Genomic DNA, 13,664 nt, shown 5'->3' on the forward strand with positions numbered 1-13,664 from the left:
CCACAAGAAGTAAATAAACTTAAATCAGAAAGTAACAACATTTACAAGATACAAGATACTATACTCGAATATATAAAGAAAAAAAAAACCCGTATGTGCTATGCATCAAGGTTATTTCTCCAGTTTTACCTCTCACCACAAAAAAAAAAATAAAAAATAAAAATAATAATACACCAAGAACTGCATCATATACCTACCTAGTGTTTATGCTTAAATAAAAGGTTGCTAAGCTGAAAATAATATAGTTTTATCTTATTTTTGTTTATACCAAGAGGTGAAGGTGGCGTAGGAGCGAGTTGTGTGGTACAGTCAGAATCATTTAAAAAAAAAAAGCAAAATCGTTCAAAATGATACAAAATATGAAACAAATTGGAAATTGACTTTAACTTTGGACTAAATTTCATAAAATTTGAACTTATGCCAGTTTGCTTTTAAGATAGTTACTTGTCAAAAATATATATCTAAACTGTTTTATGTGTGCTAGTTGAATGCTCTTTTAAAATTAAAAATTCCGTACTCACACTGAAAAAACACTATTATGCTATTTAAAAATCCCCACGTTGGGCGCCATTTTTCTGATTTTATTTTACTATTATTATTTTTATCACTTTAACCCTGTGATCTATTTTCGGTTTTTCAACCAACTATCTGACAAATACCTTAACCTAATAAAAATGTATTTTAACTTAAATTGATATAATCCTCTCTGTTGTATAATCCTGTTATAATCGTGAAACATTTTTTTTTTTGAGTAAAAAAAAAAACATTTTCCTTTCACAAAATCAATAAACCTAGTTGGGTTATATTTATTTATAGCTATAATTACGTCTTTGTGTCTATCCTAACTCCATTGTCGTTGATAAATAATAAAAAAAATTCACGAGGATAAAAAAAAATATAGAGCTCTTTTAGAAAGGGATGCACTCAGCATCCAGACAGCGCAGAGGGATTACTAAAAGGTCAATAAATAACCAGATTAACTTCGATGTAAGTTTAAAGGTCACTGTGTTGAAAATTTTGATCGATTAAGGTGTGTGTTTATTATCTTTTTTTTTTTCTTTTTTATGTTGTCTGTGGTGTTGAAATTGAAAACTGAAGATACAAAATCCAAAAAAAAAAACTAAAATGTTATTGCTGGTAGAAGCTGAATCAACAATGGATAAACAATAACAAGTGTTGGTTTGTTGATTATAATAGTATGACAGCGGTGGTGAAAGAAAACACAAAATCAAAAGATTTGTGTGATGGTATAGAAACGAAACTGCGCTGCCTCAAAAAAAAATTATTATGATTGAATGCATCAGAATAAAGAAACGATCATTGCTTTTTTTTTCAAAAGAGGAGGGGGGAAGAGAGAAAGAGAAAAAAAAAATAACACAGATGTTGGTGGTTTATATTTGAACAAGTGCATCATTTTAATGTGTGTGAATATGTGCTGCATGTTGTGTATTAAGGTTGATATGAAATTCCTGTGCTCATTGTTTTTTCCATTGTTTGTTGTTTATATATATATTTTTTTTTTTTTTTGAGGAAGGTTTCACAAATAGTATCTATAGAGTCCCAGAAAACTAATGGAATTTGTTAGAAATACTAGGTCAGTAAATTTTTTGAAAATCAAAAGTGATAAAATTTATCAGGTCGTGTATACGCAAGCAGTGGCGTGCGAAAAAAGTTTTGGGTAAATAATGTGATACTCTCTGTCTAAATTAAGTATTTAAACATATTGTCAAAGCTATTATTATACAATAAATAATTTAAGTTAAAAAATTAGTTTATTTTGGAAAAAAAAAGTTTGAAACAAAATAAATTCTTTCAAAGCAATTTTGCTTTTTGTGCAAAAAAAAAATATTAGTAAAATAGGAGACAATTCGCTGGCCGAGAATTATAAGGTTGTATGTTTTATGGAAACCCCTTTAGACATACAACCTTATAATTATCAGAGAACGATTTGTCAGCAAAACTTATGCTGTACGACTCATGTATTCAGCTGAAAAAAGCGTTAAAAACATTCATAAAAATCAGCAATAAAAAAAAAATCATGTGTGCAATTCACACGTGTTAGAAGTGAAACCTTAAAAAATCATTTTTCTTGCAAAAAAAAAAAAAATAGAAAAAATCTACCTATTTGTATTCTATATTCTATACCTTTATAAATTTTTTATCATCTGAATTATCATCTGAAATAAAAAATATTTTGACTAATTAATTATTTCTTATTATTAGGCAATGCTTAAGTGAATGAATTGTAAAAAACAAAAATCAATTATGAGCGGAGGAAGCAAAATCCTGTTGCAAGGTCGGGATTTTTCGAAATTTCACAAAAACTGCATTAAATCGAAAACCGTAAAGATTTGGGATGAACAAGTTACCAAATTCTGAGAGCCCTAAAGTTGGCCTATCAGCATATTTCGTTTGATCCATTACTTTTGGGACACCCTGTATAAATCGATCAGGTCTATGAGACATCTACAAAAAGAGCTAGAATTTTTTGAACTCGATCAATTTCCATCAAGAAAAGCGAAAAAACACGTATTTTTATCTTCTCACGCTATTAAATCCATTTTCTCCCTAACAACCTATAACAACCTACACCATCTGAAAGCTTATTGTCTTAGCTTAAAATATATATTTAGAGCAGGTCTATGAGACATCTACAAAAAGAGCTAGAATTTTTTGAACTCGATCAATTTCCATCAAGAAAAGCGAAAAAACACGTATTTTTATCTTCTCACGCTATTAAATCCATTTTCTTCCACAACAACCTACACCATCTGAAAGCTTATTGTATTAGCTAAAATATATATATCGATCAAGTCTATGAGACATCTACAAAAAGAGCTAGAACTTTTTAAACTCGATGAAATTTCATCAAAAAAAGCAAAAAAAAAAACCTTTATTTTTATGTTCTCATGCTATTAATTCAATTTTTTTTGTTTGACAACATATAAAAATTTTATACCATGTGAAAGATTATTGTTTCATTTTGTATAATGATGCATAAATCTTTTTTCAAAGATGTCTACAAGAGAAGTTAAAATTTTTTAAAGTCAACCATGTTGAATTTCCAGACTGAGATTACGGTACTTCCTACACTGGTAGCTGGTCATTGCCAACAGATCTCCACAGGTGTTTTGAGGTATGTTTCAATTTTTTTCAATCTAAGATTGTGTAACTTGTAGAGAACGTAACGTTATGTATATATCAAATAAAAGGTTATGTTATCAGCATGCGTATTAAAGTTAAATTAAATTTGTATGTGCACTAGATCAAAAGATAGAAGATTGTGTTGGAAAATAACATCTTTTTACCGTTATCTCCGAATTTTGAATATGAAATTAATTGAAATTTTGTACAATCATAATTTACTTAATTACCTATCTACAGTACAAATTTCATTAATCTATCTTTCAAAACAAAAAAGTAATAACAAGTTGAAGTCGTGTCGCGTTTTTGTTTCATCTTGTTTAAAATCACTACGATACTAAAGAAGTTTTCACTTCAAAAAAAAAAAAAAAAAAAAAACAGAAAATATATTTTTTTCAGTGTTACTTTATTTTTTTTTTAGTTTTAGTCAAAAAGTACTAATTTTATGAGTTCTTTAATACCCTTTTGATTGAAAGCAATATGCCATGCAAAAATTGGCGCTTTACTTTTTCTAATAAAAAAAAAGCCTCTCCATATTCACTTTTAACAAAACCTGATAAAGTTATAGTTCAAAAATAATAATGACCAATTTTAATATAAAACAAAATTTTGTATTCCTTTAACCAAACAATTCGAACTTATATTTTCTAATTGATTCATTGACCAAGGTCTGTGAACTTTTATTTAATGAATAAATTTTGTGCTCGCCAAATTATGCGTAACTGAAAAGCAAATAAACAATAAAAAAAAATACTACTATTACTCGTGTACAAACTCGCACCTAATAGATATTTCATGAACCTAACAAATACAAAAAAAAAAAAAAAACAAAACTTGAAATCTCATTAGGTAATGAACGTAAAAGTAAATGGGGAATACCGACATTGGGAAAAAGTAATTTCAACATGCGACTGCTGGCTGCGACTTGAACATAATAATAATAATTACTGTGAAATAACTATCAAACAACTACAACTCAATCAATGAACGTTTATGGATATTTTTTTTTTTGTGTATTCACCCTAAAATGTAATTATATATTCATTTTCATTTGTAAACGCACAATGTAGTTGTACTTCATTAAAAATTGGGGGAAATTGGCAACACTTTATTCATAAATAAAATTATTTCTGGTGTATTTTTAGTTTGTCAGCATTTTATTGTTTTGTTGTTAAATCTTGATGATATTTCAATTAAATAGTTAAGTTGGAAATTCAGTTACAACCTTAGCAAATTCTCTAAAGAATAAATAATTATTTTTGTTTAGTTACTAATCAAATCAGTAACAACTGTAAAAATATTGGCAATAATTGTGACAGTGAAAACAATTAATTAATCACACATGACGTTATGTAAAACATGTTTCCTATATTGACATTATTTAAATTTTTTACTTGACGTGATTTATGAAATTTAAAAATCATTCATGACAAGTTATAAAATGTAAAAAAAAAGTTCGGCTGCTAACTGCCACCTGCTAATTCCACATAAAAATTATTACAAAAATTAATAAAAAGTATACAAAAAGCTTTAAAATCTAATGAATTCTTCTACATTTTGAGAACTGTTCATTCGCCTTATTTATGTGAACTTCGGACTTTGCTTCGTCCAATGTGACTCGTTAAAGGTTCAAAAAGTTTATTTATAATCTATTTTAAGTAGAGATTCATCGAAATCGAATGCACTTGAAAAGATTCTCCATTTTCTATATACGTGACTTTTTAATATCTTTTTTTTGAAAATTATGACCATATATAAAAAAAAATTTTTTGCAAAAAAAAAATATGGATTTCAGTCCCTTTTTCGATAAAAAAAAAATAAAAGTATGATATTTGACTAAGTTTTCGTACTAATCCAGTAACTAGGCATTATTATCTTTCAATTAAGCCATCGAAACCTAAAAAATTATTTGATGGAATATTTTTTACGATTTTTTAAAGATACATAATTATATGTTACATGAGAGTAACGCTGGTACCGAAAGGGTTAAAAATAATTAAGTGAACGTTAGGTTTGTTCATGTAAATTTCTTAGAAAAGTCTTGCAAAAGTATTTTTATTCATGGCAGTATTGGCTGAAAACTGTCTTGCGTATACATGCTTGGATATTGGGAGTATTTTTTTAGCTTACATTTCGGTAATTTATATAATTAGGGTTTTACTGACTTCTCAGGCTTTTTTAGGCATTTTTCGATTTTCCTTGGTGAGGTTTGCATTAGGTATAACATGAAAATAAATTTTTAGACCAATGGACAGTGGGTACCCTCCCATACAAAGTGCGGTCAAAAATATAATGACCATTTTTTTTTTTTTAATGAAACGCCTGTATTATGATTTATTATTGCAAAATAATACATAAAATCAATTTTTAAAATTTTTTGTTTTTTTTTTTTTGAAGAAAAATAAAAATAAAAAAAAATTAAAAAAAAAATTTTGATGCCGGGAATCGAACCTGACTTTGAATGGCTATTAAGAAATGAAAAAAAGGTGTAACCGTCTAACTTTTTTTGGTTTTGGTTTAATGGGAGATTGTAGAACATTGTTCATTCTTTATATTTAAAAAAACTGACATTTACTTTTTTTATTTTTGACCTATGGCGGTGCCCACTGTGCAATGTCAACTCCAATTTGAAAATATCGATTTTTCGAACAGAAATAAACTAAACTAAACTAAAATAAACTTCTGGATTATATAGGTACAGTTTTCTACAAAAAATGTTGTAAAACTTTACTTTGACTGATGGTTAAGATTTAAGTAGTCAAACTATTAAAAAAGTAATAAAAAAAAAAATATAAAAATGCAACAAAAATAAAAAAGAATGTGAGTCAAAATATTATAATTTTAAAATTAAAACAAATTAAAGAATTGTTATATTATGTTTGTATGTAGATGTAGACTTAATAATAAAGCGCCCCTGAAGATGCTGCGAAACTTCAGCGAAATGTCGGGAAAAAAAAATTATGTTTTTACTTTTTATTTACATAAACAAACCCAATAGACCAAAAAAGCCCAATTAAACTACTTAAATTATAATTTTTTGGGTAAAATTCAGAAAACGTTAATGTGCTAGCATTTTGTACCATTTAATTTTCTTTAAAAGAAGAATGCCTGAAAAAAGATCAATTTAATTTATTTATTATTAATTATTTATAATTAAATTAATATTTTTTTTTCAAACAAATTTTATTTTGAAAAAAAACCAAGTTTTTTTATATCTGATCTGATCGTTAGTTGAAAAAGTGTCAGTTTACAGATTATATTACATTGTCAATAGGTTCTAAAGTGAATTGATGCATCTCAAAACGTATTTTAAATAGGTTTCTTCCTTATACCTACGTAGTATCATTAAGCTCGCAAGATTTTCAGAGCTGGGTTTCTTAATGAATACAAGCAAAAATATTTCATTAATTTAACAAGCAATTAAAATCAGAAGTAAATGATTAAATTCATCAAATTTTATGACTGAACTCGAGCTTATTTGGATCTAAAACTTGCGTTCCATCTACCTACTTACCACTAAAATTCTAGTCTGAATTTCTTTGGTACAAGTGTATGACAAAAAAAAAATCCAATTTAAATTATTGACATTGACAGTTAGCCTATCAAAAAGGCCTTTCAAACAAAATTTCATAGCTGTGTTAAACCCGCCATTAATCAATCCTTGTCATTGTATTGTATTAATAAATCAACACAAAATAACACAAACACAACACTGATTGCAAAAAAAAAAAAAAAACAATACAAAATTAAAAGAAAAAAAAAGGAAATAAAAATTAAAATAACAAAAGAATGAGACAAAAGCTATATGATGAGGACAACAAAAAAAATTCTGCGTTCTCCCATCTCTAGAAAAAAAAAAACAAATTCTGCACTACATCTCTACAAACTGACTGATAAATAAATAAAATACCAACAACTGTCAAGTAGTCAAGAATTATATATTTTTGTTGCCGCGCTCCAATTCATCACATCATTAAGTAGACGCAATAAACTATGCACAGCATGCAACAAAAACAATCAACAGATCGGATGTGAGTTTACGGAAATCATCAAGATAAAGGAAGAAACAAAGTCCATCAAAATCACATTTTTTTTTCAAAAAGGTAGAAAAAAGTCGGCATACTTACTTTGAAACAAACAAAATTGAAAAAATTGTTCTCCTTCTGCGGCAATATTATTTTTGATTGATGAAATAGGTAATTAATCCAAATTGTGATGTTATGTCTCCGAGCTCGTTTCAAGGTAATCCACTACTTAAAAAAATGTTTTGCGATTGTTTTTTTTTCCAAGCAACAAAACAAAATTAAACGAGAGCCCCCCGCCCCCTTGATCACTATTTTTTTTCCTTAATACCGAATTGATTTATGTTGTCAAAGCCCTTTCCAGCATCAAACCTCTTACAAATAACTGTTTGAGTTACAACAACAAAACGTGAAAAGAAAAACTTGATCACTCCAAAAATTAGTTACACAGACAGAACTTCCCAACAAGATCGCGGTTTTACGATCAATTGATCGTGATTACAACTTTTAACCTCTGATCGCACAAAATAAATTCATTTAAATAAATTTTTACAAATCGAATTTCGAATCGAATTAAATCAAAAAAATAAATTCCGTTTTTCTTATTTTTGATTATAAATCTCGTTTATTCAGAAAAAAAAAAAAAAACTGGAGGGAATAAACACAATGGAACTTGCAACAACAATAAAATAGCACAATGTAAACACACAATCTCGACCTCCTCCACAACGGGCATTAAACAAAGTTTGCCCTTTTTTCCGTTTTAGATTGAATTTTTCTTTTGCGGATTTATTTTTTGATTATTTTTACAACACAATCGGAAAAATATATATAATTTTTGTTGCTTACACAATTTCCTTCACATCAACATTGAAGCCAGAAAACGAAATGAAAAATCATGAAAAAAAACAAACAAACAAAAATACACCGAAAATTCTATTTGATTATTTCGGATTTTTCAAAAAAAAAAAAATTTTGGAACGACAGAAAAAATAAATAAAATAAAATATCTGTAAATATTTTAATATCGTGTGTTTGTGCTTCGGAACAAGAACAATGCGGTATGACGTCTCGGTGTTGACTAAAAAATGTGTCGAGACATTATAACGTTAGTTTTCTATTTTTGCTGCTTGATGAGAGTTTTATATTGATGAAGCAAGCTTAGCAACAAGATGCTAAACACATTGATCTTGTTGAGTTGCTGACCAAAATGACGAAAAAAAATAACGAACGGTTGTCTGTATACAGTATACAGCTGATGTGACCACTTATAGGTGAGTGCGACAAGATCGTCTCTATGCAAAGAGAGGGTGATCGTTAAATGAATTTTCATCACATTTTGTTGTTGTTGTTTATGTATTTATTGTTGTTGATCGATTTGGGATACTTGTTGACAGTGAACACAGCGACACTGTTATAGCAGAAAACATGTCGCTGAAGCGATGAAATGAATTTTGTTGGTGAACAGGTTGAAGTTGATGAAGGAGACAATTAGTCTCTTTCATGTTTCAGAGGATCATTCAGTCTCTTTTGATAAGGTGATAATATTTGTGTACTGTGTAGTTATCAATAGAGACTCTTAGGTGAAAAAATCAGAAATGTTGCAGTGTTGCCATTTAAAAAAAAACCTAGGTACTTATGAAACAAAATTTGTAAAACTATTAAGGTATAAGTTTCGACTAATGGAACAAATGTATGCACTTACTGGGGTTTACTATATTTAAAGTGTTCGAAAATAGTGACAAAAATTTTTATATTTGAAAAAAAAAGATGGGCCAAATTTGCAGAATGAAGACTAATAACACTGAACGCAATAGATTAACTTTAAATGGTTTCTTTAAGGAACTACAAAAAAAAAGCATTTCAACAATTCCCCAGTCCCCACTAAAGCAAATGGATTTCGTATAAAGTAAATGGATTGATATTTGCCAAGCAATCACAACAGACCTATCAGCTCGAAATAATGCGCTATAACCTCATTAATTCGGTTCATATGAGATTATTTTTTAGAAAATAGAGGTATAAATTGATAAAAATAAAAAAATACAAAACTCCTAATAACAACTTCTAAAATGTGTTGAAGCAAAATGGTTCAAAAAGACCAAAAATAGTAGATTTTGAAAGTCCATATTTCATCCAATTTTAGCCGTATTCAATTTTTGTGACCATTATGTTGAAAGATAAAAATGGTGATATCTTTATAATTTATCCAGAGATTTTGAAGAAAATTATTTTTGTATCTTTGCCAGAAAGTGTACTACACATGAAATGAATTTAAAACGGAGGACTACAAAGATTTTGATTTTTTTTAGTAATAAAGTTTTTTTGCTAAAAAAAACTTTTTTTTTTTTAAATATTTTGATACATTTAACTTAAAAAGCTGGAGTGACCCAGAAAAGTTTTTTTTAAGTGTTTCTTGCTTGTTTACTCAGCTTTCAGGTGCCGGCTTTTCTGTTCAGATTAGTCGTTTATTACTCAATATATAGCCCGAATACAAAGTATGCTTTGAAAAACAACAAAAAACTTTGAAAAATCATATCTCGAAAACCTATTCATAAATATTTTTTTAGATAAAATTTTCTTGTTTTTTGGCTTAAATCTTTACGAAAAGTATAATGGCACTTGGTGTCCAAAAATTTTTTTTTAACTTGTGTTTTATAAGAATAGTAAAAAAGTATTGAAACTTCATTAAAAATTACGAAAACTGATTTTTTATGAAAAAAAAGTATTCCATTTAGTTTTTTTATAAACAAAGAATTTTTTGGATTTTTTTTATTGTCTGCACAGTTTAAAAAAAAATTTATTTTTTTTTTTATAAAATTTTTTCAAAAAATTTGGTAGGTATGCCATTTAAAAAAACTTTAAGAGCAAGTTCGTTAGACACAGTCGTAATTTTTTCTCAACCCAGCCCTTTTATCTTTTATGAAGTTCGTATGATTTAAGAATTTTTCTATCACCCAAAGGCTCTTATTTTTTTTTTTTTTGCTATCGAAACCCAAAAATTATTCGAAACTATCACAGGTTTACAGGTTTCTAAAATATGAAGCTTCGATTAAGAATTTTTTTTGACGAACATTTATCAAAAATCGAATAAATAAGTGCAATGTCAACACTATCTTCGTTTTCGTTTGTTTTCTCTTCATAAAAATATTTTTCTCTTAAAATAACAATTTTATATTTGTATATGCTTGTATAAACACTTACAACATGCTTACAATACAAGCTCGGCTTAAGTATCAGCAACATGTTGCAAGAACTTTTCTTCTTGTATTGGTGTTATCATTCTTTTTTTTTGTTGTTTTAATTCTTTCACTGTTTCACTTTTGCTTTGGAAAAACTAATGAGGAACAAATAAAATGTCTTCAACTTTATTTTATCTCTCACTTCGTTTTCTATCTTCGATGGTCCAAATTCTTTTTTTATTTATTTGTTTACCAACTCATTGCTTTGATGCTTTATCATCATCATCATCACCTTTTTTTTTTTGTTTCTATTCCCTTCTTTTTATAGATGCATTCAAGAGCGGATGCAGAAAAGGGGGAAATGGGTAAAACTGGTACTCCTTCTGATACTGAAGACTCAAAAAATGGAGGCACTTTACCAATCGAGGATTTCTATCCGTCCCTGAATACATTCCAGATAATGCATCGCACAGATCACAATCCCAAGTGCAGTGCACGCGGCATTTCTTTCAACAAACACACCAAACAATTTGTGACAAAACACTCACATACAACCACACACTCATGCGTATTCTTGTATCCATGCGAGACCTAAAGTTGATTGATTGCATGTTGTTTACACAATTAATTGACGCTAGAATCATGTTTGTAATAAAAATAAATTTTTTAGTGCTGTCCATAACGATATTGCCTACTACCTACTTAGGACAAAATAAATCGGTCCCTTTGCATTTAACCTCCGTCTCTGACTGAGTATAAGAGGAATTTTGAATTCTGATCTTTCGGTTCGTGGGGCCAAGCCAGACAGCAGAGTCACCAGAGTCAATTCTATTTTATTGTTAGTTCCTTGTTTTTATACTTTTTATTTTTATTGTTTTATGGGTTGATATTATCGAAGTGGGGGAGAAAATAAAAATTGTTTTTTATATTTTCTATCTTTGGGCCTCTGGCATTAATGTAGTGGGAGATATGGCTGCAGCAGCAGCTACTACTAATGGATTTAGACATTTTGTAGAACGATCCGTTTGGATTGCTTTACAAACAAAATAATATTTTTACTGCTGGGTTGGAAAATGTCAATTTTAAAATAAATATTTTTTCAAAATGGCAAAGGACCGTGTAAACTAGGGCGCCACATGATGGGTTTGAACTTTGAAGAGATGATGTGATGTAGGGTTGTTGTTTCAAAAATTTCTTGTATTTTGGGATATGTGGAATGTAGGTATTTTTATTTTTTTAGAATCTGTATGAAATTGGAATTTTTACAAACTCATATGGACAAATTGGTTTCCCTAAAAAAACAGATTTGTCCAAAATCTAAATAGATGGAGTTTTTATTTATAAATTTTTCGAACGAACAAAGGAGATGGTACATTTTTCTATGGAGCTTGGGCCCAGTGTGTACACTATCAAAATTGGTATCAAATGAAAGGTGATGATAAGCACATTACGTGGGTAAAATATTTTTAAAATCGTTAGTGGGGTTTTGGAGATATTGGAGTTTGAAGTTTCGGATTTCAAAACCGAGAATTCAGGTATAGACCAGGGTCGATAATTTTTGAAACCAAAAAAAATCATAGTAGAATGAAACCCATTGGAAAAGGAGGTGAATATGATGAAAATTAAAGGAAAAATAAATTACGGGCGAGCCGAGTTCGGGAAGTGGGTGGGTTGAGTTTTTAATGGTAAAAAATGGTATATCTCGATTTCCGGCAAAACTACAAATCCTATAGACAAAAGTTGTATGGCAAAGTTGTAGGTAATAAAAAGATCTACAACTTTTGTATCAACAATTTTTTCACATAACCTCAAAATTTATGTGAAAAATTTAAAAAACCGAGTTTTTAGTTTTTTATTTTTATCTTTTTCAAAAACAAAAATTTTTCTACGAAATTTAGTGAAAACTTACCTTATTATGTCCCAAATACACTGTAATTTATTTGATTTAAAATATTAATTTGTTCACCTTATTTTGACTTAATACCAAAAAAACATCCTTATTTTCAATCGAAAATTCACGTGTCAAAATATAAGCTTTTTTCAAAAAGTCGGTGAGCATGACGTTCGTTAAAATGTCTATTTTCTGATGGTGTAAAAAAATTGTACATTAGTATACTATATAACATGTTCTAGTAAAATTCAAAAAATGAAAAAAGCTTGAATTCGAAAAAAAATTTGTATCTATGCTTACAATTTTGGCCTATTTATTCAAATTTACACTTTTATTACTCAAAAAACGTAAGATTTCATGTAACATTGATTAATCTTACGTTTTTTGAGTAATAAAAGTGTAAATTTGAATAAATAGGCCAAAATTGTAAACAATGATAAACATTTTTTTTCGAATTCAAGCTTTTTTCATTTTTTGAATTTTGCTAGAACATGTTCTATAGTATACTAATGTAAAATTTTTCTTACACCATCAGAAAATAGACATTTTAACGAACGTCATGCTCACCGACTTTTTGAAAAAAGCTTATATTTTGACACGTGAATTTTCGATTGAAAATAAGGGTGTTTTTTTGGTATTAAGTCAAAATAAGGTGAACAAATTAATATTTTAAATCAAATAAATTACAGTGTATTTGGGACATAATAAGTTAAGTTTTCACTAAATTTCGTAGAAAAATTTTTGTTTTTGAAAAAGATAAAAATAAAAAACTAAAAACTCGGTTTTTTAAATTTTTCACATAAATTTTGAGGTTATGTGAAAAAATTGTTGATACAAAAGTTGTAGATCTTTTTATTACCTACAACTTTGCCATACAACTTTTGTCTATAGGATTTGTAGTTTTGCCGGAAATCGAGATATACCCTTTTTTACCATTAAAAACTCAACCCACCCACTTCCCGAACTCGGCTCGCCCGTAATTTATTTTTCCTTTCATTCTTATCATACTCCCCTCCTTTTCCAATGGGTTTCATCCTACTATGATTTTTTTGTACTTTTTAATGTTTTTGAAGGCATCGGCACTGGTCTAGTATGTTTTCAAACAATTAATCGTAGAATGCGTATTAATGGATGTACAAAAATAATATTGGTACCAAATGAAAGGTATTTTTCTTGTCTATAAATGTGTGTTAAAAATTTTTTTCTATGTTAAAAAAAATTATACATAGGTATTAGGTATTTACTTTTCAAAAGGTGATTTTTTTAAGCGAGGCCTTTGGAACATCGAAATATCAAAGTATTCAGTGGTGACATGTACTTTTTTTTATAATAATTACATAGCTTAATGTGCTACCTATATATAAAACTGTTCAATAAATCATACAAAAACCTTATAATAAGCAAAATACACAAAAACGCGCTGAA

General features: G+C 28.3%; 2 protein-coding genes across 3 annotated transcripts in view; one reads left to right on the forward strand and one right to left on the reverse strand.

Moving 5' to 3' along the window:
- Positions 1-8,259, reverse strand: part of LOC129910792 (protein folded gastrulation) — a 74,384-nt gene extending 66,125 nt beyond the window's left edge. The window contains exon 1 of the mRNA XM_055988335.1: positions 7,272-8,259. The gene's annotated coding sequence lies outside the window, so the exon portion shown is untranslated. The remainder of the gene's footprint in view (positions 1-7,271) is intronic.
- The window catches only part of LOC129910790 (protein artichoke), a 435,745-nt gene that overhangs the window by 278,088 nt on the left and 143,993 nt on the right, over positions 1-13,664 (forward strand). The gene's annotated exons all lie outside the window — the stretch shown is intronic.

The sequence above is a fragment of the Episyrphus balteatus genome, chromosome 2, assembly GCF_945859705.1.
Source record: "Episyrphus balteatus chromosome 2, idEpiBalt1.1, whole genome shotgun sequence".
NCBI classification, from domain to species: Eukaryota; Metazoa; Arthropoda; class Insecta; order Diptera; family Syrphidae; genus Episyrphus; species Episyrphus balteatus.